The 24680-nt window shown below is 36.8% G+C and overlaps 2 non-coding genes across 2 annotated transcripts; both read right to left on the bottom strand.

The window, feature by feature from the left end:
• Positions 1-12677: 12677 nt before the first annotated feature.
• On the bottom strand, positions 12678-12784 carry LOC141680545 (small nucleolar RNA R71). The gene has a single exon (XR_012558357.1). It is a non-coding gene; the product is annotated as a small nucleolar RNA R71 (small nucleolar RNA).
• An 8600-nt stretch (positions 12785-21384) lies between these two features.
• On the bottom strand, positions 21385-21491 carry LOC141680622 (small nucleolar RNA R71). The gene has a single exon (XR_012558374.1). It is a non-coding gene; the product is annotated as a small nucleolar RNA R71 (small nucleolar RNA).
• Between the last annotated feature and the right edge of the window lie 3189 nt (positions 21492-24680).

Here is a 24680-nt window from a genome sequence, read left to right as displayed (position 1 = left end):
TTGTATTTTATTTTATAAAAATAAATCTTTATAAATTTTAGTTGTCATATTTAGCAAATTACAAGAAAGCCCTTGCATGCAAACCACCCTTTCATTCTTTTCAAAGACAAAGAGGACAATTCCAACCCCACTAACTCTTATTTTTCTAGCCAAATTCCTTCTTTACCCTTGCATGCAAAATGAACCAAGTATAAGTGGAGGGATAGTCTTGTCAATTCTCATTCCCACTCATTTTTGTCAAATCAAAAACCATAAAACAAGCAAGTGTTATGATCATTTCACACTCCACTCACCACCACACTCTTTCTTCCCTCCCTCCTCCCTCTCACTCTCGGCCCTCCTCTCCCTCCTCTCGGGTTTTCAGCCGAGATCAACCCCCTCCCCATTTTCTTCATTCCTCCACTAAGTTTCCACCTTCTACACAAGTAAATGTTACTTCCCATACCATGATCACATATATTCCAAAGAGTTTTGAGTAAAAAGTTCAAGTTTTAAAGTTGCATGTTAAGGTTCTAGTTGAAACTCAAAGTACAACCTTGATTCTTGTGAGTTTAGGGTTGTTTTTGAGAGGACTACAAGGAATCGATAAGTGCCAAGTCTTGAGAAGGAAACTCTTGATGATTAAATGGCCATTCCCTTCCATTTCATTCGGCCATGACCATAGGGGAGCCGAATGAATGGTCCTTAAGACTATTCTTGTTGCTTTGTTCAATTTTTGCATGTTTATGTGATAATGGCTTGAATTTTATGGTGAAAATTTGATGAAACTCCTTGCATGCTAAGTGATCATCTAGATATATCTCATGCTAGGCTTGCATGTAAATTTCTTGGTAAAACATATTTAGAAAACATGTTGTTTGGCTTGCAAAACTTGAAGACATGCATGCATGTGGATTTCTCTTAGAATGTTATAAGATTTTGATCATTTGGAAAGATTTTGTTAGTGAGTTTTAATTTCAGTAAAAATAAGGTGTTAATATTGATTAATGCTCCTTGATGCATGGTAATAATTCGTGATTATCTTTCATAAAAATGCATATCTTGTTGTTTCAAAAGCATGAAGATTTGTGAGTTGTGAAATGTGGTTTCTTTTGTTTTGTCATAATTATACCTTAGGTAAGGATGATCTCCACCAAAATTATTTTGACTATAAGGGAGTTAGTTCAGTAGATCACCATGTTTAAGTCTTGGTTTGGTTATTGGGTTGTTGGTAGTTGAGTTTGTCAAGTCAAAACCTTGGAGAAAGGAGAGTTATAGTTTCTGCAGAAAATCAGTTTAGTACCCTGAGGTTTAGAGTGAGTTTGGACCATGTCATTGATGTGCACTTTGAGGCCCAAGCCACCAGAAGTTAGTATTGGGAGTATATAAAAGGTTTTTAGGTGTTGGTTGGAGGTTTGCATGTCTTTTGGTTAGGTGCACAAGTAGAATAACAAAATCTGTCCAGCAGGGGACAGTTTTGGTGCAACTTAGAAATAGGGAGATTTGACCATGTCATGGGTAGGCCCTTATTAGGCCCTGTTGGGCCTTAGTTAGAGGGAGTGTCAGAGAAGGTTTTCCAACCATAGTTCATAGGATATGAGTTAAAACTATGTGTCACAAGTTAATTCAAGTCAAGGCGTTTTCTGCCCAGAAAAACAGGGGAACCTTGGACTTTTAGCTTAGGCCCAAGAAGGCCCAAGCCAGGCCCTTGAGCCACATCAAGTTTGTGAGATGCCCTTAGGTCAGGAGAGTCTTGTGTAAAAGTTTTGAAGGAAAACTTGTAGTTTAAGAGTGTCTAATGCACTCAAGAAACCATAATTGTCATTCTGAAATTTGTACCAGTGAGCACTTTCACTTATCACATAGTTTTAGAACATTTAGGAGTGAGATTTAGGTTGGCCACCATAGTTGTAAGATATTATAAGGTCAGTAGAGAAAAAGACACAAGTGAGGGTCAATAAGTTTTGGATAGTTTAGTAAAGGCACATCGATTTAGGAAGCCAAAATTTGAAGACTTTGTCTAGTTTAGCGACCAAGTGACTTAAGTTGTGAGTCGAGATCATCCAAGCCTAGTGTTGCATTATGGTGTATATGGTGTTATTTGGTATTAATATATGATATGTGATTATATGGCTATGTGTGTACTTTTATAATTTAAAAGTGAATATAAAATTTAGTGCATATAGGCCTAAGTGCCATCCGTGTTTAATTTCGGGTTGTAAATAGGTTAAGTTGGTGAGAATATATTATAATGAGGATTATTATTATTTATGTAGGATCTCGAGACGAGGGAAAACTTGCCATAAAGGTCGAGTGAAGCTCCAGTTGCTCCTACCAGTCAGACCAGACCAGCCTTTCTCAAGACAAGTGATTCAACTTGACCTTCGTATTTACTGCTAATAGTTCATACATTGCTACAACTATCCTGTGTCATTTGATATATTAAATCAAGCGTATCTTATGTTTATCTTTGAATTATACAGAGATGCCATGAACCCTCGAGTACGTATTGCAAGTAGTTCAAAAGTCTTTTCATGATAGTTGAATGCCATGATAAAATAAAGAGTTGTTATAATACTTGATTGATCCTCTTGATTATCATGCTAATGATTCCTAAGTATTAATATCTCACCCTGAAACTTGAACCCCTATAGAACCTTACCTTGAACTCTGATAGTCAGATACTTACCAACGTGATTCCTCATTGATTGATACCCTCTTTCTTATCCTAAAGCTTGACAATTCTGATATATCCAGAGTTAAAGATCATTTCTGCATACCCTAACACCCTTAGTATTCATGAAGCTTACCTTCTTGATGATCCAGCACTTGAACCTTGATGAGAAACCATTGCTTAAAGCCCAATTTGGCATTACCCTTTTATAATATCCAATAGCCTCACTAAATCCCCTAGTCCAATCTTTGATATATGAAAACCATTCAATTACTTGAATAGAGTATAGTTTTGTGAATCATGGCCCTGATATTCAGTACCTTATTTCCCGTGTTTCGAGTTGATCTATAATTCCTTGATAAAAATGTTTACTGTAAAAAGAGATTTTTGTATAATTCGGCATCAGTTTTTGAAATAAATAAAATGTGGGTTTTCAGTCCCAAAGGGGGATAAATGGTTTCTTGAATGGTGGATTTGGACTGAGACGCGAGTCCTTTCCACACTTATATTAGGCTTAAAAGTTGCCTAGGGATTCCCATTAATGTTTTAGAACCCAGCGAGGTTCGGGATTACTTCGCGGCTGATCACCGGCTGTAATGCGTAGCGTCATAAAATGATTTTGATTAAGACATGATTTTGAAATTGTTTTGATACAAGCAAAAATGATGCCATCACCCATAGTTTTATCCCTCGTTATCATTGGTTATGTCTTTCTATTGTCATTCTTTAATGTATATCTCGATTTATGTTTTGTATCGTACTGTTAGCACTTGTTGAGCATTTGGCTCACTCCTTGCTTTACCCTGATATTACAGCTAGCAGCTATGGTTAGATTCAAGCAGACTGCCCGTAAGACCTGTGATGCTGATGCTTATGTGCGAGCTCAGGTAGAATAAGAGATAGTAGTTTTGTGTGAGGACTCGGTATTTAAAATCAGATGTAATAGTTGGTAGTATTGGGCTGTTCCAAACCCTAAACCGTAAGATCTTGGATTTGGTTATATTATTTCTTTTAAAATGTTGTAATAGTTATATTTAATTTGTTGTTTAAGTTGGGGGCGTGACATTGATAGCTACAGGTATGACAAGCAATATGTGTCAAGTAACTATCAAGGGTTTTGCTACAACAGAACAAGAAGCTTGACAAACAAGGATGAGTAGGGATTCAGTTGAGAGTTGTGACAAAAGTGAAATGTTTTCTTAGGGAAGCAGCCAGTCAAAACCTATAGTGCACGGAAAAGAGTTGGGATAAATCAGATGACGAGAATAATTAATATCTTGCTTTTATAGAAATCTTTGAAGATGGTCCAACTCACATATCTTAGGTTTCAATTTCTTGAACCACTGCAATATTTGGTTTTCAATATTCAATGCATGATAAGATCTTAGTGTTTAAATATTTAACACTCGCACAAGCATGATACCATCACACATAGATAATGCTGAACTAGTTCACTAGATTATTTTTCTGGTAACTAGGATTGATGTTTAACTTGTGCGTGTCACTTTAGATGATCTTAAATATGTGTTTGAATATTTGTTGAACATGATTAATTGCTTTAGTGAGATATATATTTTCCAGCACTTAAGACTTTTGCTTATGCTTATCCCCTGTATCATATTACAATGTGATTTATTCATTTGATCTGAATTGTTTGTTAAGATGTGTTACTTATAATTGGATTGAGATAGTTTGATGAGATACACCAACAGGATTGGACTAGATAGAATTAGTGATTTATATGTTAATTTTGTTTGTTCCATATCATATCTGTCTTGCTTAATTCTTATGCATAATGTTTCTGAATGAATGCCATGAACTCCTATTTTAATGCTTATTTTCATGCCATGAATGCATCTCGTAGTACTTGCATTAATGATAGAAAAAGCATACTTAGAATTACAATAAGGCAAAGACTGCTAGTCCTCCTTATGTAAGGCTGGAACCATTTTTCCCTAGCTTAGAGACAAATTTGTCAAGGGCATTAAAATGGAGAAAATGGTCAGTCAAAGATAAGAATTAGCATGATAAGGTTACAGTTATTGTTATCTTTATTTATAGTAAAATCTCTAATCCATCTGGAGCCAAACTGATAAGTTGGGTACCAAGAACTATTAATCCATTTGTAAGTGCAGGACATATCAGGTTAATTATTTCATATGTATTCTTGGTAATTCTTACTCAAGGCATATGATCAAAGAAAGAGGCTCACAATCAAATGTGATCAACAAAAGCTATTCCATCAATAATATTTGAAGATGACAGCAAGTGTTTTCATCATGGGACAAGCTATACAGAAAAAGGGATGTCATCACAGATTCAACAATTGGAGTCACTGATAACAGTTGAAGCATCTTTCTTACTAAAGAATCAAGGCACAAATCCTCTTATCAGACAGTTCTGCATCAAAGACAAAATGACAATTCAATAAAGGATTAGTGTCTCATCTGAAGCAGGAAGGTTGAATAGCTTGCTCTTCTAAGAGTAAGGGAAGAATATTCTCATAGCTAAGCTGGAATCTCAAGAAAGGTGAAGTCAATGGTTTCTACTATAAAGCTTCATCTGACAAAAGTTTGGCTACGACATTAGAAGCTCTTACCCTTGAATATCAACACAAGGAACTCTTTTGTAAAATGGGTTTAGTGAGAGGACTACCTCATCTAGAATTTAGAAGATGGTAAGTGTGAGGCATGTCAGAAAGAGGAGTCAAAGACAACATCACATCAAAGCAAAGATATACCTTAGTGATGAGTGATGGCTACTCTTAAAACAAAGTTGTTGTTCATGCGTTCTCAAGACAAGACACCACATATGGTGATTGATCATATCAGAAGATCAAGCTGGAAGCAACTATAAAAGAAATGATCTTATAGTCAGATAATGGGACTGAATTCAAGAAGCAGTTCTGATTAATATATGTAACATCAAGAATATTTTGAGACATATTCAGCAGTGGTAACTCTGTGTCAGAATGCAGTGGTACAAGGGAAGAATCAAAACTTGATTAAAGCTACAAGGGAAATATCAAGTTAATCAAGACTTTCTAAATACCAAAGGGTTGGAGCAGTCAAAACAGTTTGTAACAAGTAAGATCAAGCCTTGATTAAGATGTATACATGAAGACCACCAATGAGTTAATGGCCAATAGAAAAAACACGGGATAACCTGAAAGTGTTTGGAGAGAATATTCTACAGAAACAAACAATGAAATATTTTCAGTTGTTTGAAGATCTTGGCATTTGTAGCTAAGACTAGTTAGGATATTTTCCATGGCTACTCGGTGGAGTTTACAACCTACAAGGCGTTTGTGGTTGATCAACAGAAGATGATTGAAAGTCTTAGTGTACAGTTCAACAACTCCAGTCTCCAAGCTGTTAAAGGAAAAATTAATGGTATTAATGATTCATATCCAAGCAGTGGAATGGCAGTGAATGACACAACTTATTAATTCAATGAAGCCAGTCATCAAGGTTAAGGATTTTTAGAAAATCTCGGCAACAACTTACGGGGAGCAATAAAAGGATCAACATTCAAACACAACACCTCATTGGAAATCAGAGGAAACTAAAGAACATATCTGCTGAAACAAAGGGTTCGATGTCAATATTATTCCTAGAGCCTAGTTCTTAAGTGATCCAGATGGTGGAGTAATGAATAGCAGGGCTACTGAGTATGAATGATTATTTCTCTAGTTTTCTATCTGAAGAAGAAACTGAGAAAGTTATAGAAGCTTCGATAGATCCGGATTGATTGGGTGATTGCAAAGCAAAATGAACTCAATCGGTCAGTAAGTAGATTGAAGAGAAGCCGGTATCCAAACCAAATGACAATTTTGTAATTGATACAAGGATAACCAGAAGTCAAAACTGGATGACAATGGCATTGTTACGAGGGACAAGGCCAAACTGGATGCTAGGTTATTATCTGGAAGCAGTATCTAACAGAAAGCACCAGTGACGAGACTTGAGGATATTATGACATATCAGGCACCTGTTGCACATTCTACCTGGAATTGGACTATGGTAAATGTGAACAAATGTACTCCTGGTTGGTGTGTCAATGAAAGTAGTCAATGCACAACAGTTCATGGACTTTGCAGTTGTAGATCTATTGGACTCTGTCTATCTCTTCTTCACAATCTCACTTTAGGTTGGTATGAACTAGTATACTACTCAAGAAATCGTCAAGGACATGGTATGGCACTCTAACTGAAGTTACATTCAAATATGAACTAGTAGAGTCGACATATTAATAACTATCTTATCACTAGGCACGAACATAATGTTATATATGTGTAGTGATATAATGATAATGTTATATGTTGGTCTACTAACAAAGACTTGTGCAAGATTATTTGCTAAATAATTGCAGAATAGGTATGGAGGAGCATGTTGGAGAATTTGCAATTCTTTTTGGGATTACTTCAAGCAAGCCATAAGAATAATTCTTTTAGGAGCTCAAGCAAGCCAAAAGAATAATTCTTTTAGGAGCACAAGTAAACCAAAAGAATGATGGCAATATAAGTTAAGGATCTTTTGAAGATGCAAATTTGGAAGATTCTGAACATGTCAAGACTACTTACCAATAGGAACCACTTAAGCTTGATTACTGTAACTTAGGTAACAATGACAAGCTATAGAGGTATGACAAGCTCACTCTTTTACTCAAATGCTAACAAGATAACATGTAATGTTCTCAAGATGCCAATGTGCAAGGTTCTAAGTGGATCCTAGAGAATCCAATCTTATAGCTATTAACAAGATTATTAGATATCTTAAGGGACTATCAACTCTTGAATTAGATTACCCTAAAAATATTGTGCTTAACATATTTGGCTATATAGATATAGATTATGTACGTTGTAAGAAAGACATGAGAAGCATCTCTAAAGCTGTCAACTTAGGTGACAGAAGAAGCATCTTGGGAAGCTGTCAACTTCATGAAAGAATATTGATTTCTTGTTTTAATCAAGAAACAACTTCATATCCAAGAACTCTGTGGAACACTCTATGACAAGGCACCTTCACACCAGGTATCATTACTTTAGAGAGCATGTCTTTTAGTCAAAGAATTACTTGCAGAAACACTTATTAAATCACTTGTTAAAATTAATCATTCAAGACTGGTTTGTAAGTGTGGGATATCATTCATTGCATATTAGTTGGAAATCCCATCTGTAAGGAATTCTTAATATAAGTTCACAAGTATTAAATCTTCAATATTTAAAGGACTTGTGAATTTATTAGTATTCCAGTATCTCATACTTAGTGCTACTATCTTGATTATCATGATTACAATGTCATATATATTTGTGGTAGTTAAGTATTATAGCATTAAGTTTGAATATTATTTTAATTAATTTAAATTATGATTGTAGACAATTCCATTCCATATCAGTCTCATAATTTAAATTATATTAAAATAAGATGCAACATAGTTATTTGTATCTTGTACGAATAATTGTGATACTTTTAGTGTTAGTGATATTATTTAGAATTTTTATTCCGAGTAATCAATGTTGATTTCCAAAATCACTAATATTAAAAGTTGAAGTATTTTCTAAGTTATGCGTATAAAACTCTCAATATTTTATATGCTTAGAAAGTAGTTCTAAAATTACTAATTATCCAGAGAGTGAGTGCCATGTATATAGTCATATATCCTATTGGTGATTATTCAAGAATAATTATAAAATATTTAAGTTCTAGTATCTAACTCATAGATATTTAGTATTTATTTATTTAATATTTATTTTAAGTAGTTTGGATTATGGAAATTGAAGCAATTCAATGATTTCTATTTGCTCCAGACTTCAAACTAACTTAAAATAAATAAGCAGCATGATTGATTATAACTAAATCTGTCAACAATTGATATCTAGTATATTGGTTGTAACTTATGTGCTATAAGTTAATTATGAGATTTTGGTTTTAGTGAATTTAGCAATGATTACATCTCAAGAATTCAATTAAATCAGGATCATGATTGCAGCATGATTCGTTGTATGCTAATTTTTGACTTATATCAGTTAATGATATTTAGTTAAGAGTTTAACTATGAAATAATTGTGAAGTATTAGTATGTGTAACATTACTTAGAACTCCTCTAAGTATCCAATGTGTATCCTCAATCACTTATACTAATATAAAAAGTGTAAAAATCTTCCTTAAAGTACAACTATGGTTATTGTGTTTCATGCTTTATTAGAAGTAACCATATGTTGTCAACTTAGAACAATTCTTATACTTATTTTCACATTCCTAAACAATTTTATATTAGATTCCATACTCAATGGATCAAAGTATTTGGAACTTAGAATATTTTTCAAAGAATGCAAACAAGACAATGTTGGTTAATATTGCTTTGTTTATCGAACCGGCACTGTTTGAGATATTATAGTTGTTAGGAGTTAACAAGTGTATAATATATGAAATTGAATGCTAATGTCTCTTTAATATATAGTTGGTATTTAATTCATTGATATCTTATTATAATATATTTGAATTATGATGTTAGACAATTCCATGTCAAATCAGTTTCATGATTTAAATTATATTAAAGTAGGGTGCAACATAATTATTGGTATTTAAAGTACTTGACGAGTATCAGTCAATGATATATTGTTAATATTTTGTTGCAGATAATTGTGAAATTTTAATTTCTAGTGAATTTATATGCTTTGTTATTTCTGAAAGATTCACTGTAATTTAAAATTAGCAACATAGTCATTCTTATTAAGGTTATTAATCAATAAACAATTTTGTTGATTATAATCTTATAAAGATAGATTATGGAGCTTTTGACATGAATGAGAATTGCTTAGACTTTACTCTAAGTGATCAATACTTTTTTTAAAAACTGATTCATATTGAAAGACAAAATCTTTCTTTCTCTTCTTATTACTGCTAGGTCATGAGTCTGTGTCTTTTTCATATTAAAAGACATGAGTATTTATCTCTTTATGCATAAAAACAGACTCGAGCACTAGGACAGTTTTAAGAGAAAAATCAAACTTCTTTTTACGGTGGTGGTTGCTTATTTTATTAAAATCTTTTGAAATCACTATTATACATGATTTTTCTCAAAGATTAAATGCATTTTTTCATTCATTATAGATCTTAAGTGCATTTTATCTCGATATTGTCATATGCTCTATGATACAGGTTCAGCCTCCAATGGCATTCTTTCATTTGATAGTCATGAGGTTGAAAACCCACAACTTCTATCCCAGACTGTAAAGACAAACACAGAAATAGAACCAACCAACACTCTCTTACCCCTAAAATAAAGTATGAATGAGAGTGCGGGAGAAAGTCCCTTAGTGCACCACCATATAAGGAAGGTTCTGAAGTCAACCCAGCAGCTCTGTCTCCTACAAAGATGAGTAGTATTTAAACCGAGACAACTTCTATTCCCCATACATTTTCTCAAAATGATGTAATGGCTGAAAAGGCACAAAAACAGTTACTGGATTCATCCTCTTAACAGGGTGCGTCTATTGAAATTCTCCTGTGGGCCAGGGTATTCGATGTAGTGTCACTACCTCAAAGATAAATAATTCTTGATGCACAAGGTTAGGTTACACACATAAAGGATGAGTTTACGGAAACAAGAGTTTTGACCATTTTACGGTCAGATTCGATTGTTCAAGGTTCTTTAATGGACCAATTGCCTTTACAGGTGTTAGGAGATGATACCGATCCAATAGCCATATGTCAGTGGTCAGTGTCTACCTCCCTAGGCTTAAATCCCCTGGATGCATCTACGGATAGTGGATTTGACATAGGTGCAGATCGGCAACTTGTTGACAACGATCTAGATTTACCTGATGAGTCACAAGGAAATGTCTTCACAGACATTTGATGAGTGGCATTTTATACCACTTAGAACGTCTTATAATGGCTTGAATTGAGGTCTTGAAATCAAGTATTTTGTGTATTTGATGCATTTTTCTTGTGTTTTTACATTTCAGGGTATAACTTGCGAATTTAGGGGGAATTCATCAAAATAAGCCTAGGGAAGTACTTGGGATCAGTTGCGGGGAGTTGTGCGAAGAAATCAGCAAAATCAGGACCAGAAATTGGAATTTTCCACAAGCTGTCAAGGCGCCCGCCTGGGATGTGGGGCGACCGCCTGGAGGTGCAGGCGCCCGCCTGGAGGTGCAGGCGCCCGCCTGGAGGTGCAGGCGCCCGCCTGGAGGTGCAGGCGCCCGCCTGAGAGCTGGGGCAGCCGCCTGGGGTCGGAATAATTAATTATGGATTTTCTAATTAGACTTCTAGTGGGCTTCTGACGGCGCTGTTTCTTGTGGATTCTTATATAAGCAATCTTGGGACGTTTCACAATAACAAGCAACAAAGAACAAGTATAAAGCAAACAAGGAGCAAGGAGAGAAGATTAAGAAGACCGTTTTAGGACACCACAACGAAGAAGAGGAAACATATGTTATCTTGTGATTCTTTTATTCATTGTAATAGTGGATGCTAGTTTTCTTTACTTTGAACCTTAATACTCTTGTGACGTACTCTGGTTTTAATAAGTATTTTTATTAGTTTATATTGCGTGTTATTATCATGTTTTCATATGAACCCATGGTGACGATGAGTTATATCATGGGTTAATCGTAATCATGGGGTCATAACGGATTTACTATGGATTTCTTTGGTTAATTGTTTAATACCTTGGTATGTGATAATTGTATGATATCTAGCATATGTTGTGCTTATTCGTCTTATGTGCGTCGCGAACATATAAGATAGCCTGTTAATCTCTTGTGAAGCGACAGTGAATCTTGAGATTTAGAACTTGTCATGCTAGCCTAGGTTCATGTATTGTATGCATGATTAGTGGGTAACTCTAACCGTTTTACTTGCCCTGTGTAATCATAATGAATAACTTGCGCTTAAATCGTTATGTTGTCAAATTCTGTAGACATATATGGTCTCAACATAATTGATGCCTATTCAAATTATATCTTAATTGTGGATGCTTGGTAGAATGGTACTTGTGCAACGAAAGTTGGCTTTTATCAGTTTCATGTTGTTCGATCAATGTCATCACCGTTACATGCTAAGGGTAATAACAATAATTATTGAATGAAGTAGTAATGAAGTTATGATCTTATGTGAGTTTAATATTGTTAATTCAAGTGTCAATTTAAGTGTTTAATTTTCGTAGTTATTAGTTAGTTAATCAATCTTAAGTGTTATTGTCTTGACATTGAGAAGTAATCATACATTGATGAGTAAGTGTTAATTAAACATAATTAGTCTGAGTCTCTGTGGGAACGAACTAGAAATTATTCTATATTACTTGCGAACGCGTATACTTGCGTGAATTATTAGCGCATGCTTTGTGCCTAACAAGTTTTAGCGCCGCTGCCGGGGACTCGGTGTTAAGTTGTTTAGTTTATGTACTTGCCATCAGTGGTCATTAGGACTCATTGATTAAGACTTGTTACTTATTGTTTCCGGTTGTGTTTCAGGTACTCTAGTGAGCATTTATGCAAACACGTTCTCACACTCGCAAGAGGACTCTAGATAGGGCTGAGGAGACAGACTCAGTTCTTGATATTCCGGAGAAGATAGATTTTGAAGATTCGGATAAAGAGAGTGAAAAGAAAGAACCGGTAATCATGGGTGATCGTATAGTTCCAGCAGATCCAGCTCTTATGGACTTTTCTCGGCCTAAAATTGATGACATTCAGGCAAGCATCATTCATCCAGCTATTCAGGTGAATACTTTTGAAATCAAGTTGGGCACTATCCAGATGGTACAAAATTTGTTTCTTTCGGAGGTGGTGCGACTGAAGATCCCAACATGCATATCAGGAATTTTGTCAAGATCTGTAGTACTTTCAAATATAATGGTTTTACCGATGAGGCTATCAAGCAGAGGCTTTTCCCATTCTCTCTGAAGGATAAAGCTAAGGACTGGTTACATTCTTTACCAGTTGGGTCCATCACTACTTGGGAAGATCTTGCGCAAAAGTTTTTGGCGCAAGTTCTATCCAATCGCCAAGACTGCAGCTATGAGGAGTGCTCTTACTCAGTTTGCGCAGCAACCAACAGAATCTATGTGTGAAGCTTGAGAGCGCTAAAAGGAGATGTTGAGAAAGTGTCCACATCATGGTATGCCTGACTAGATGGTGATCACTGGGTTCTACAATGGTTTGGGGGCCCAATCTCGGCACATGCTCGATGCAGCAGCTAGAGGCGCCTTGTGGGCCAAAAGCTATACTGAAGCCTATAATCTCATTGAAACTATGGCTGCAAATGAGCATAAAAACCCAACTCAAAGGATGATGCCTGGGAAGGTAGCAGGTATTCTGGAAGTTGATGCAGCCACAGCTATTACAGCGCAGCTCCAAGCGCTGTCTATGAAGGTCGATTCTTTAGCCAACTATAGAGTCAATCAAATATCTATGGTCTGTGAGCTTAGTGCAGGCTCTCATGCTACGGATCAGTGTTCTCTTGTTAATGAATCTGTTCAGTATGTGAATAATTATTAGCGACCGCAGCAGCCTGTGCCAGCTACTTATCATCCTAATAATAGAAATCATCCCAATTTCAGCTGGAGCAATACTCAGAATGCTGTTCAGCAACCATATCAGCAAGCTGTAAGTAAGCAGTTTAATCCACCTGGATTCCAGCAACCTCAGCAATATGCTCAAAGGCAATCATATCCTCAATAAGAAGGTGCTGCTCCACGTTCTAGTGCTGATTTCGAGGAGCTAAAGTTGTTGTGCAAAAGTCAGGCTGTTTCTATCAAGACCTTGGAGAATCAAATCGGTCAAATAGCCAATGCCGTGCATAATCGTCAACCTGGCACACTTCCCAGCGATACTGAAGTGCCAGGCAGGAAGGAAGCTAAAAAGCAAGTCAAAGCTATTACCTTAAGGTCTGCAAAAGTTGTTGAAGCTGAAAAAGCAAAAGATGGAGAAGCTGAAGTTGAAGATGGAGAAGAGAAGCAAAAGGAGAAAGAGGCGGAACAGAGGAAGACTACTATTGAACACACTCTGCCTGAGGGTAATACAGGGGAGAAACAGCTCTATCCTCTACCACCTTTTCCTAAACGATTGCAAAAACAAAAGCTGGATAAGCAATTTGGTAAGTTTCTGGAGGTGTTCAAGAAACTTAACATCAACATACCTTTCGCTGAGACTTTGGAGCAAATGCCTAGTTATACGAAATTCATGAAAGGTATTCTTTCAAGGAAGGTGAAACTGGACGAACTTGATACCGTTGCTCTAACGGAAGAGTGCAGTGTTGTGCTGCAACAAAAATTACCTCCGAAGCTTAAGGATCCAGGTAGCTTCACCATTCCTTGCACCATTGGCAAGTTGTCAGTCGACATGTGCCTTTGCGATTTGGGAGCAAGTATCAATCTGATGTCGTTGTCTATCTTCAAAAAGCTGAATTTTCCTGATCCAAAGCCCACCTACATGACTCTACAATTAGATGATCGTTCTATTACATACCTACGAGGCATCATGGAGGAGGTGTTAGTAAAGGTGGATAAGCTCATCTTTCCTGCAGACTTTTTCATTCTGGATTTCGAGGAAGATAAGAAGATTCCCATAATCTTGGGAAGACCTTTCTTGGCTACAGGCCGTACCTTGATAGATGTGCAAAAAGGTGAACTTACTATGCGGGTGCAAGATCAGGATGCAACTTTCAATGTATTCAATTCAATGAAATTCCCTACAGAAGATGAGGAGTGCTTCAAGGTGGAGTTGATTGATTCTGCGGTAACTTCAAAACTTGATCATGTGCTAAGGTCTGATGTCTTAGAAAAAGCCTTATTGGGGGAATTTGACAGTGAAGATGAGGAAGGCAATGAGCAACTATAATTTCTAAATGCTTCTCCTTGGAAGCGAAAGCTAGACATGCCATTTGAATTTCTTGGTAATACTGATCTCAAGAATGCTGAGGGAAAGCTCAAACCATCTATTGAGGAAGCACCTACTTTGGAGCTTAAACCATTGCCTGAACACCTGAGGTATGCTTTCTTAGGTGATGCATCTACTTTGCCTGTTATTATTGCATCTCACCTTTCAGGTAGCGATGAGGACAAGCTCTTGAGGATCTTAAGAGAATTCAAATCGGCCATCGGATGGACTATTGCAGATATAAAAGGGATCAGCCCTTCATACTGTATGCATAAAATTCTACTAGAGTAAGGTAGCAAGCCAACTGTTGAGCAACAGCGAAGACTGAATCCTATCATGAAAGAAGTGGTGAAGAAGGAAATTTTGAAGTGGCTGGATGCAGAAATCATATATCCTATTTCTGACAGTTCTTGGGTGAGCCATGTGCAATGTGTACCTAAGAAAGGAAGTATTACTTTGGTACCAAATGAAAAGAACGAGCTCATCCCCACTCGAACAGTCACAGGATGGAGGGTATGCATGGACTACAGAAAGTTAAACAAAGCCACGAGGAAGGATCATTTCCCTCTTCCATTTATTGATCAAATGCTTGACAGGTTGGCTGGTCATGAGTATTATTATCTTCTGGATGGCTATTCGGGTTATAATCAGATTTGCATTGCACCAGAAGATCAAGAAAAGACTACTTTCACTTGTCCATTTGGCACGTTTGCTTTTTGTAGAGTTTCTTTTGGCTTATGTGGTGCACCTGCCACTTTTCAGAGATGCATGATGGCTATATTCTCTGATATGATTAGAAATAATGTCGAAGTGTTCATGGACGACTTCTCCGTCTTTGGACATTCCTTTGATGAATGTTTGAATAATCTCCGTTCGGTGCTCAAAAGGTGTGTAGAAACTAATTTGGTGCTCAATTGGGAAAAATGTCACTTCATGGTGCAACAAGGCATCATTCTTGGGCATAAAGTCTCTAGTAAAGGTCTTGAGGTGGATATAGCCAAGGTGGGAGTCATTGAAAATCTTCCGCCACCTATTTCTATGAAAGGAATCCATAGTTTTCTTGATCATGCGGGTTTTTATCGCCGTTTCATCAAGGACTTCTCTAAGATATCTAAGCCATTGTGCAACTTGCTCAAGAAAGATGTGCCTTTCAAATTTGATGATGAATGCTTGGCAGCATTTGAGACTCTCAAGAAGAGTTGAATAACTGCACCAGTTATTGCGGCACCTGATTGGACAAAACCTTTTGAGATGATGTGCAATACGAGTGATTATGCAATGGGAGCACTTCTTGGGCAGCACAAGAATAATATTTTTCATGTGGTCTACTATGCTAGTAAGACGCTTAATGAAGCTCAAATTAACTACACCACTACTGAGAAGGAGCTCTTGGCTATAGTTTTTGGTTTCGAAAAATTTTGATCTTATCTACTTGGGACAAAGGTGACAGTATTCACTGATCACGCTGCCATTCGCTATATGGTCTCAAAGAAGGATTCGAAGCCTAGATTTATTCGTTGGGTGCTCTTGATACAGGAATTTGAGCTAGAGATCAAGGATTGAAAAGGTACTGAAAATCAAGTAGCTGACCATCTCTCTAGATTGGAGAATCCCGATTCTACTTCACATGATAAGACATTGATCAACGAATCTTTTCCGGATGAGCAGTTGTTCGCAGTTCAAGAGGAAGAGCTATGGTTCGCAGACATTGTGAACTATCTTGTCAGCAATATAGTGCCTCCTAATATGAATGCGGCTCAAAAGAAGAAGTTTCTGTATGAGGTGAAGTGGTACATGTGGGATGAACCATATTTATTAAGACAAGGAGCTGACCAGATCATCAGGAGATGTATCTCATTCTGTGAGACGGAGGGGATATTATGAGACTGTCATTCCACAGTTTATGGTGGACATTATGGTGGTAAAAAGACAGCAGCTCGTATTTTTCAAGCAGGTTTTTTCTAGCCTACATTGTTTAAGGATGCACATCAGTTCATTTTAAGGTGTGATCATTGCCAAAGAGTTGGGAATCTTACTAGAAAGGATGAAATGCCTTTAAATGTGATGCTTGAAGTTGAGGTCTTCGATATATGGGGAATCGATTTCATGGGACCATTTATCTCGTCCTGCAATAATCAGTACATCTTGCCGGCAGTCGATTATGTCTCGAAATGGGTAGAAGTCAAGGCTCTACCGACGAATGATGCAAAGGTAGTGTTGAGTTTTCTTCATAAGCAGATATTCACAAGGTTTGGAACGCCACGAGTTATCATAAGTGATGAGGGGTCGCATTTCTGCAATCATAAGTTCACTTCTATGATGCAGCACTACAATGTGAATCATCGTATTGCTTTTGCCTATCATCCGTAAACTAATGGTCAAGCTGAAGTGTCTAATAGAGAGATCAAGCGTATTCTAGAGAAAGTTGTTTGTCCGTCAAGGAAAGATTGGTCTTTGAAGCTCGATGAAGTTGTTTGGGCTTATAGAACAGCATACAAGACTCCACTTGGGATGTCCCCGTTTCAACTTGTCTATGGTAAGGGATGTCATTTACCTGCGGAGCTTGAGCATAAGGCTTATTGGGCACTTAAGAAGTTAAACCTTGATCTAGATGCAGCTGGGAAGAAGCGAATGCTTCAATTAAATGAACTTGATGAATTTCGACTGCAAGCGTACGAAAACAACAAAATGTACAAGGAAAAAGTGAAAAGGTGGCACGACAGGAAGTTACCTCCTAAGTTATTTGTGTCGGGGCAACAAATTCTTTTATTCAACTCTCGTCTCCGACTTTTTCCTGGAAAGTTGAAATCAAGGTGGTCTGGACCATTTATCGTCAAAACTATGTTTCCACACGGAGCGGTGGAAATTTTTGAGAATTATCCGGGCCAAGCATTCAAAGTTAATGGTCAGAGATTGAAGCACTATTATGGGAACAGGGCAAACCGGGAAGTTGTTAGTGCCGTTTTATTGTCAACTTGATCGAACTACTCTACTTCAAGCTAATGACGTAAAAGAAGCGCTTCTTGGGAGGCAACCCAAGATGTGAGACTATAGGAACCTTTAGAAGTTAGTACTCTATCCAAAAATCCAAAAAAATCAGGAAAAAAAAGCAAAAAAAAATAATTCAGGAACCTACCAGGCGCCCGCCTGCAGGTTCCAGGCGGCCGCTTGCTGGCAGGCGCCCGCCTGCTAGTTCCAGGCGACCGCCTGAAGACCTACTGTCTGGAAAAAAAAATTCAGCCTTATAAAAAAAACATAAAATAAAACACAAAAACAATTCCATATCCATAACCCCATTAACCCACGAATTTTCTCCTACAAACAGCCACAAACCCCACTCCTAATAAATTTCTAAACCTAAATCTTACCCTATATATACACACAACCTCTCCATATACACTCCCATATACTTTCAACTTACAAACCCTTTCCTACACACAAAACACAACTCTACAACTCTTATTCTCAGTTTCAATGGCCCCAAAGAGATCTCGAACTATCGATAACAGCATCACCATTCCTACTGCTGATTCTTCAAGTGGTACTACTGCGAGGCCCCGATTGGTGGATAGGGCTGCTGAGGAGGAGTATGCTAGGCTTCTAACTAAGCCGATTCTGAAGGAGAGGGGATTTTTGCCATCAGGGAGGGATGGTGAGTTATTGCCGATGATTGCAGAGAAGGGTTGGATCACTTTTTGCGAGTCTCCTGAGGAGGTCCCGATGAGTGTTGTTCGCGAGTTCTATGCGAATGCCTAGGCCGACAAGAATGGGTACTCTGTTGTTCGTGGGCTTACGGTTGATTATCAGCCCGAGGTGATTCGCCGTGTTATTGGGCATCGACAAAGGAAGCCCCAGGAGGATAATTGAAATGAGAAGACCCCTAAGGATTTTTACTCGGATTTGATTATTGCTACTCTCTGTCAGCCGGGCACGATGTGGAAGTTTAAGACGGGATCTAATGAGTATCGTTCTTTCCCGGCTGTTGCGATGAACAGGTATGCCCGTGCATGAAATGCCTTTATTTGTGCTAATATTTTGCCTTCTTCGTATGCACATGAGGTTATAGTTGAGAGAGCCAAGTTGTTGTGGGGGATTTTAAATGAGGAGTATTATGTGGACCTTGTTGAGTTCATCTACCAAGGGATTTTGAAGTTTTTTAGGGGGAGGATGCATAATAACATCCCTTATGCCTCTGTTGTCACGAAGCTGTGTAAGGCAGTTGGAGTCCACTGACCTTCTTATGAGCAGCTGCAGATGCCGACCGCTCCTATCGATTCATCGATGCTGAATACGATACAGGAGTGGATAGGTGGAGAGCCCGATGAGCATGGTTTGGAATATCATCTTCCAGGAGGACGTCCAGCAGCTGGTGCTACGATGGCTAGGCCCAGTCAGGCTCATGGAGAGGCAGGTTCTTCTAGAGCCCAGGGAGGTGATGGTTCAGGGATGACTGATGTCCAGTACAGGAGGCTTTCCGAGAGGATGTATGCGATGTATGAGTCGCAGAGTAGGTTTGCGCAGGAGCTCACCCTAGCACTTGGGACTTCTTTCAGAGGCCTTGGAGCTGACATCCAGTGGCCCATCTTTGGTAAGGACTCTTCTTATCCGCCTCCTGACACTCCACCCTCTGAGGGTGATGATGATGATTTCTCTGAGTAGGTATACCCTGTGTTCCTTTCTATTACCTTCACTGGGGACAGTGAAGATTTTAAGTTTGGGGGTGGTAGTTAAGGAATATATGTGTGTGTGTCATGTAGTTGCATATTCATGATAGTAGTTTAGTTCATATAGTTGCATATTTTTTTTCATATAGTTTTTATTTTATTTTATAGAATAATTTCTAGTTCGTTCCCATAGAGACTCAAACTAATTATGTTTAATTAACACTTACTCACCAATGTATGATTACTTCTCAATGTCAAGATAATAACACTTAAGTTTGATTAACTAATTAATAACCACGAAAATTAAACACTTAAATTGACACTTGAATTAACAATATTAAACTCACATGAGATCATAACTTCATTACTACTTCATTCAATAGTTATTGTTATTACCCTTAGCATGTAACGGTGATGACATTAATCGAACAACACGGAACTGATAAAAGCCAACTTTCGTTGCACAAGTACCACTCTACCAAGCATCCACAAATAAGATAGAATTGAATAGGCATCAATTATGTTGAGACCCTATATGTCTACAGAATTTGACAACATAACGATTTAAGCGCAAGTTATTTATTATGATTACACAGGGCAATTAAAACGGTTAGAGTTACCCACTAATCATGCATACAATACATGAACATATGCTAGCATGGCAAGTTCTAAATCTCAAGATTCACTGTCGCTTCACAAAAGATTAACAGGCTATCTTATATGTTCGCGACGCACATAAGACGAATAAGCACAACCTATGCTAGATATCATACAATCATCACATACCAAGGTATTAAACAATTAACCAAAGAAATCCATAGTAAATCCGCTACGACCCCATGATTACAATTAGCCCATGATAGAACTCATCGTCATCATGGGTTCTTATGAAAACATGATAATAACACGACAATATAAACTAATAAAAATACTTATTAAAACTAGAGTAGGTCACAAGAGTATTAAGGTTCAAAGTAAAGAAAACTAGCATCCACTGTTACAACGAATAAAAGAATCACAAGATAATGTATGCTTCCTCTTCTTCATTGTGGTGTGCTAAAATGGTCTTCTTAATCTTCTCTCCTTGCTCCTTGCTTGCTTGATACTTGTTCTTTGTTGCTTGTTATTGTGAAACGTCTCCCAAGATTGCTTATATAAGAATCCACAAGAAACAGCGACGTCAAAAGCCCACTAGAAGTCTAATTAGAAAATCCAGAATTAATTATTCCGATCCCAGGCAGCCGCCCCATCTCTCAGGCGGGCATCTGCACCTCCAGGCGATCGCCCCACATCCCAGGCGGGCGCCTGGACAGCTTCTGGAAAATTCCAATTTCTGGTCCTGATTTTACTGATTTCTTCGCACAACTCCCCGCAACTGATTCCAAGTACTTCCCTAGGCTTATTTTGATGAATTCCCTCTAAATTCGCAAGTTATACCCTGAAATGCAAAAATAGTAGAAAAACGCATCAAATATAAAAAATACTTGATTTCAAGACATCAATTCAAGCCAATATAAGATGCTCTAAGTGGTATAAAATGCCACTCATCACAAAAAATTGATAGGGCGAAAACACGCGCTAAAATTCATGCAAGTATACGCGTTCGCAAGTAGTATAAGATATAAATTAGATTCGTTCCCACAGAGACTAGTTTAGGTTAAGTTCAATTTATGCACCTATGCAACAATGTATGGTTATCGCTCAATGCTATGATATATAACAAATTGGTTTTTGATTAAACTAAAAGATTATACTAAATAGCATTAACTAAGAGAATTGAGATTGAATTACTATATATGATAAATATGGGATCCTAACTTATTAAATACTTCATTTAAAGTCATTCTTCTTAACCTTAGCATGTGATGGTGATGACACTAATCGGATAACACGAAACTGATAAATGCCAACTTTCGTTGCACGAGCACCATTCTACTAGACATCCACAAAAGAGATAGAAGCTGAATAGGCACCAAAATATCAGGAATTTTGTCGAGATCTGTAGTACTTTCAAATATAATGGTGTTACTGATGAGGCTATCAAGCTGAGGATCTTCCGATTCTCTCTGAGGGATAAAGCTAAGGACTGGTTACATTCTTTACCAGCTGGGTCCATCACTACTTGGGAAGATCTTGCGTAAAGGTTTCTGGTAAAGTTCTATCCAATGGCCAAGACTGCAGCTATGAGGAGTGCTCTTACTCAGTTTGCGCAGCAACCAACAGAATCTATGTGCGAAGCTTGGGAGCGCTATAAGGAGATGTTGAGAAAGTGTCCACATCATGGTATGCCTGACTGGATGGTGATCACTGGGTTCTACAATGGTTTGGGGGCCCAATCTCGGCCCATGCTCGATGCAGCAGCTGGAGGTGCCTTGTGGGGCAAAAGCTATACTGAAGCCTATAATCTCATTGAAACTATGGCTGCAAACGAGCATAAAAACCTAACTCAAAGGATGATGCTTGGGAAGGTAGCTGGTATTCTGGAAGTTGATGCACCTACAGCTATTACAGCGCAGCTCCAAGCGCTGTCTATGAAGGTCGATTCTTTAGCCAACTATGGAGTCAATCAGATAGCTATGGTATGTGAACTTTATGCAGGCTCTCATTGTAACGCCCTCTAGACCCGAGGTAAAAGTCTGGGGGTTACTAGCTAATCACCAAACCTGTACAATTTGATTAACAAATAATAAAGAAATGAATCTAAACCCCTTTAACACTAACCAGGATCTTTTTAGGTTGAAGTATGAAAACAAGAACCACTAACTACTTTTATTACAAACTAAAATTCAAAATCTCACAAACTCTCTTTATTACAAACCATTGTCTAATCAGTTTTAAACTATGTTCATCTTTTATTCAAACACACACTAACTATCTACATTCCACCTGTTCGGAAAACTCAAAGCTTTCTTCCTGGATTAGGATCAACACCTTGGGTATGAGAGGATCCCGAGGCTTGACCCGCTTCTTTACCACTCAAGTCCTGATGGGTTTCATATTCCTTCTTAACTGAAAACAATAAGGTGAATAACAACAAAAAGGGTGAGCCAAAAATTGCTCAACAAGTCCGCAAAATATATAAGCAGTGTTAAAGCAATTTAAATAAAACCGTAACCCGGGTATATCTGCAAAGATACAACCCCGCGAGAATAGAAAGAAGGCCATTACTGGCGAATACCAATGAACTAAACTGGACTCAAGTTCGGATCTATACCCTGCTGATCAGCCAGGATACAGTACAGATCTATATCTCACTATACAAATCCCGTCGGGCACCCAGAAATTACGGCCCATCACAAGGATCCGGTTATATCCCTTTCCTTAGGATTAAGTAAACTTAATCCCCAAAGTATCATTATCCAGTCCCTGGAATGGCAACCGAAACAATCAGTATGCTTTGACATATTCTAATCACCAGGATATATCAATAATTGTGAGTAACAATTGGAATATAAACAATAAAGTCAAATAGAAAGGATAAGCAAGAATCAAAATGAAATATAGACAAGAGAATCAAAAGAGTGCAAGCGTGATAAAAATCTGAAGAAATATCACTATTCTGAAAATAGAATAGGGGAGAAACTTGCCTTCTGTGCGACTTACTGCAAATAAATCACCTTCGTCTATCACCTACTCAACCTGCCTTGCTGGCTTAGCTTCTGTTAGCAAAAATAGACTGGTTAAGTTATTTCATACTTTAATTATATCTTTAATCGACTTCACATCTTTCCTATTGTCTACCCATGCGGTTATGAATGACTCGTATATTATATATTAGCAAGTAAGACTTGATTAATCACATAATACACATAAGCACATAAGTACATAATCATTTTTATAGTTAAAATAATTTTTAGAATTAAAATCGACTCGCTGATCGCTTCACTGATCATCATCTGCCTTATTTCCCATTTTTCTGGAATTTTTCGGACTCTTCTCGGCACGCATTTCGACTGATAATCAAACAAATAACAAATCAACTAATTTCTAGAAGAAATTAGGCTTTATTATTATTTTAATGAAAAAAAATCATTTTTCTGAGTCAAAAGGCTTTCGTTTTACCCAAATCGGACTAACGGTCTAATTAATATCAATTAAACACTGATAATTCAATTTATTATTCAATATAAATAATTATTACTAATTTTTAAACCCAAAAATAATTTTTAAATAATTATTTAAGAAAAATCAGAGTCAAAAATGATTTTTCTATAACTTTTGGAATTAAAATGAATATGTTATGATTTATTGAAAATTATTTAATTAATTATCGAAGTTATTAATCATTTTTAAATAATTAATAAATAATTAATAACTAATAAATAATTAGTAAATAATTATTTAATATTTTAAAATAATTAATCCATTATTATTAGGATTAATTACAATTTATTACAAATATTTACAATTTATTATTACTGATTAGATCGATTATTTACAAATAAATAATCGATACAATTAACTGTTACGTTATTTATCGAATAAATCAGTTATTATTCGAATCATATTCCAATTCAACGATTAACTACTCGTATTACTACGAGTTACTCGCATTTCTCGCATAATTATTGAACTACTGCGATGATTTAATCGATTATCTGTATTTATTATTCGTTACGAATAATTATTCTGATATTCTTCGAATAATTAACTATCGCTCGAATAATCATACTCTAATTTCATCGTTCAATTACTCGTTTTATTTAACTAATTATCGAATCTTTAAATAATACTATTCGATTAATTTTAATCCTTAATTATTAATTAATTACTAACTAATAAATAAATAGATAAATAATTAAATAATTAAATAACTAATTAAATAACTAAATTCAAAATAAAAATAATTTAGGAATTATTAATAATAATTTTCAGAATTTTAAACTAATTCTTAATAGATTTTTAGAATTAATAAATCTAATTTTTAATTTTAATAAAATAAAAGTAAATTATTTATTCAGAAACAAATATCCTAAATCAGCAATTGGGTTTTTCAGATCAAAACTGGGTCGAATTTTCCAGGAAAACGGGTCCTGAAGAACAGACCAGGGTCGATCCAACCCACCCAGATTCCGGCGATACCACCAGTTTCCGGCGAGCTTAATTTGAGTTTATTGGACTCGATTCTGTTCAATTAGTTGTTCCAACACCCTCCCTATATCTGCAGCAACCCAACCCCCACGTCGCAGGTGATCGACGAACTCCACAGCTTGTTCTCCGGCGAAAACGCAGCAGAAACCGGCGAACTTTCCAGATTCCGATGAAGTCGTTTTTAGGCCAAATCACGAATCGTTTGGACTCGTTTTTACTGGGAATCAATTCTAAACTTACTTCTAAACACCAATCAATTAACAAAACACATCAATAACCCCGGAAACAAGATTCCGGCCAATACCGACTTAAAGTCCGGTCAAATTCCGATTAGCTTAAATCGTACATCAAAAATTACGTTACATAGCTTAAAATAAAGCTCATA

This window comes from Apium graveolens, chromosome 1, assembly GCF_009905375.1.
Source record: "Apium graveolens cultivar Ventura chromosome 1, ASM990537v1, whole genome shotgun sequence".
Taxonomy (NCBI): domain Eukaryota; kingdom Viridiplantae; phylum Streptophyta; class Magnoliopsida; order Apiales; family Apiaceae; genus Apium; species Apium graveolens.
Note: the sequence above shows the minus strand (reverse complement) of the source record. Positions and strands in the feature narration are given on the sequence as shown.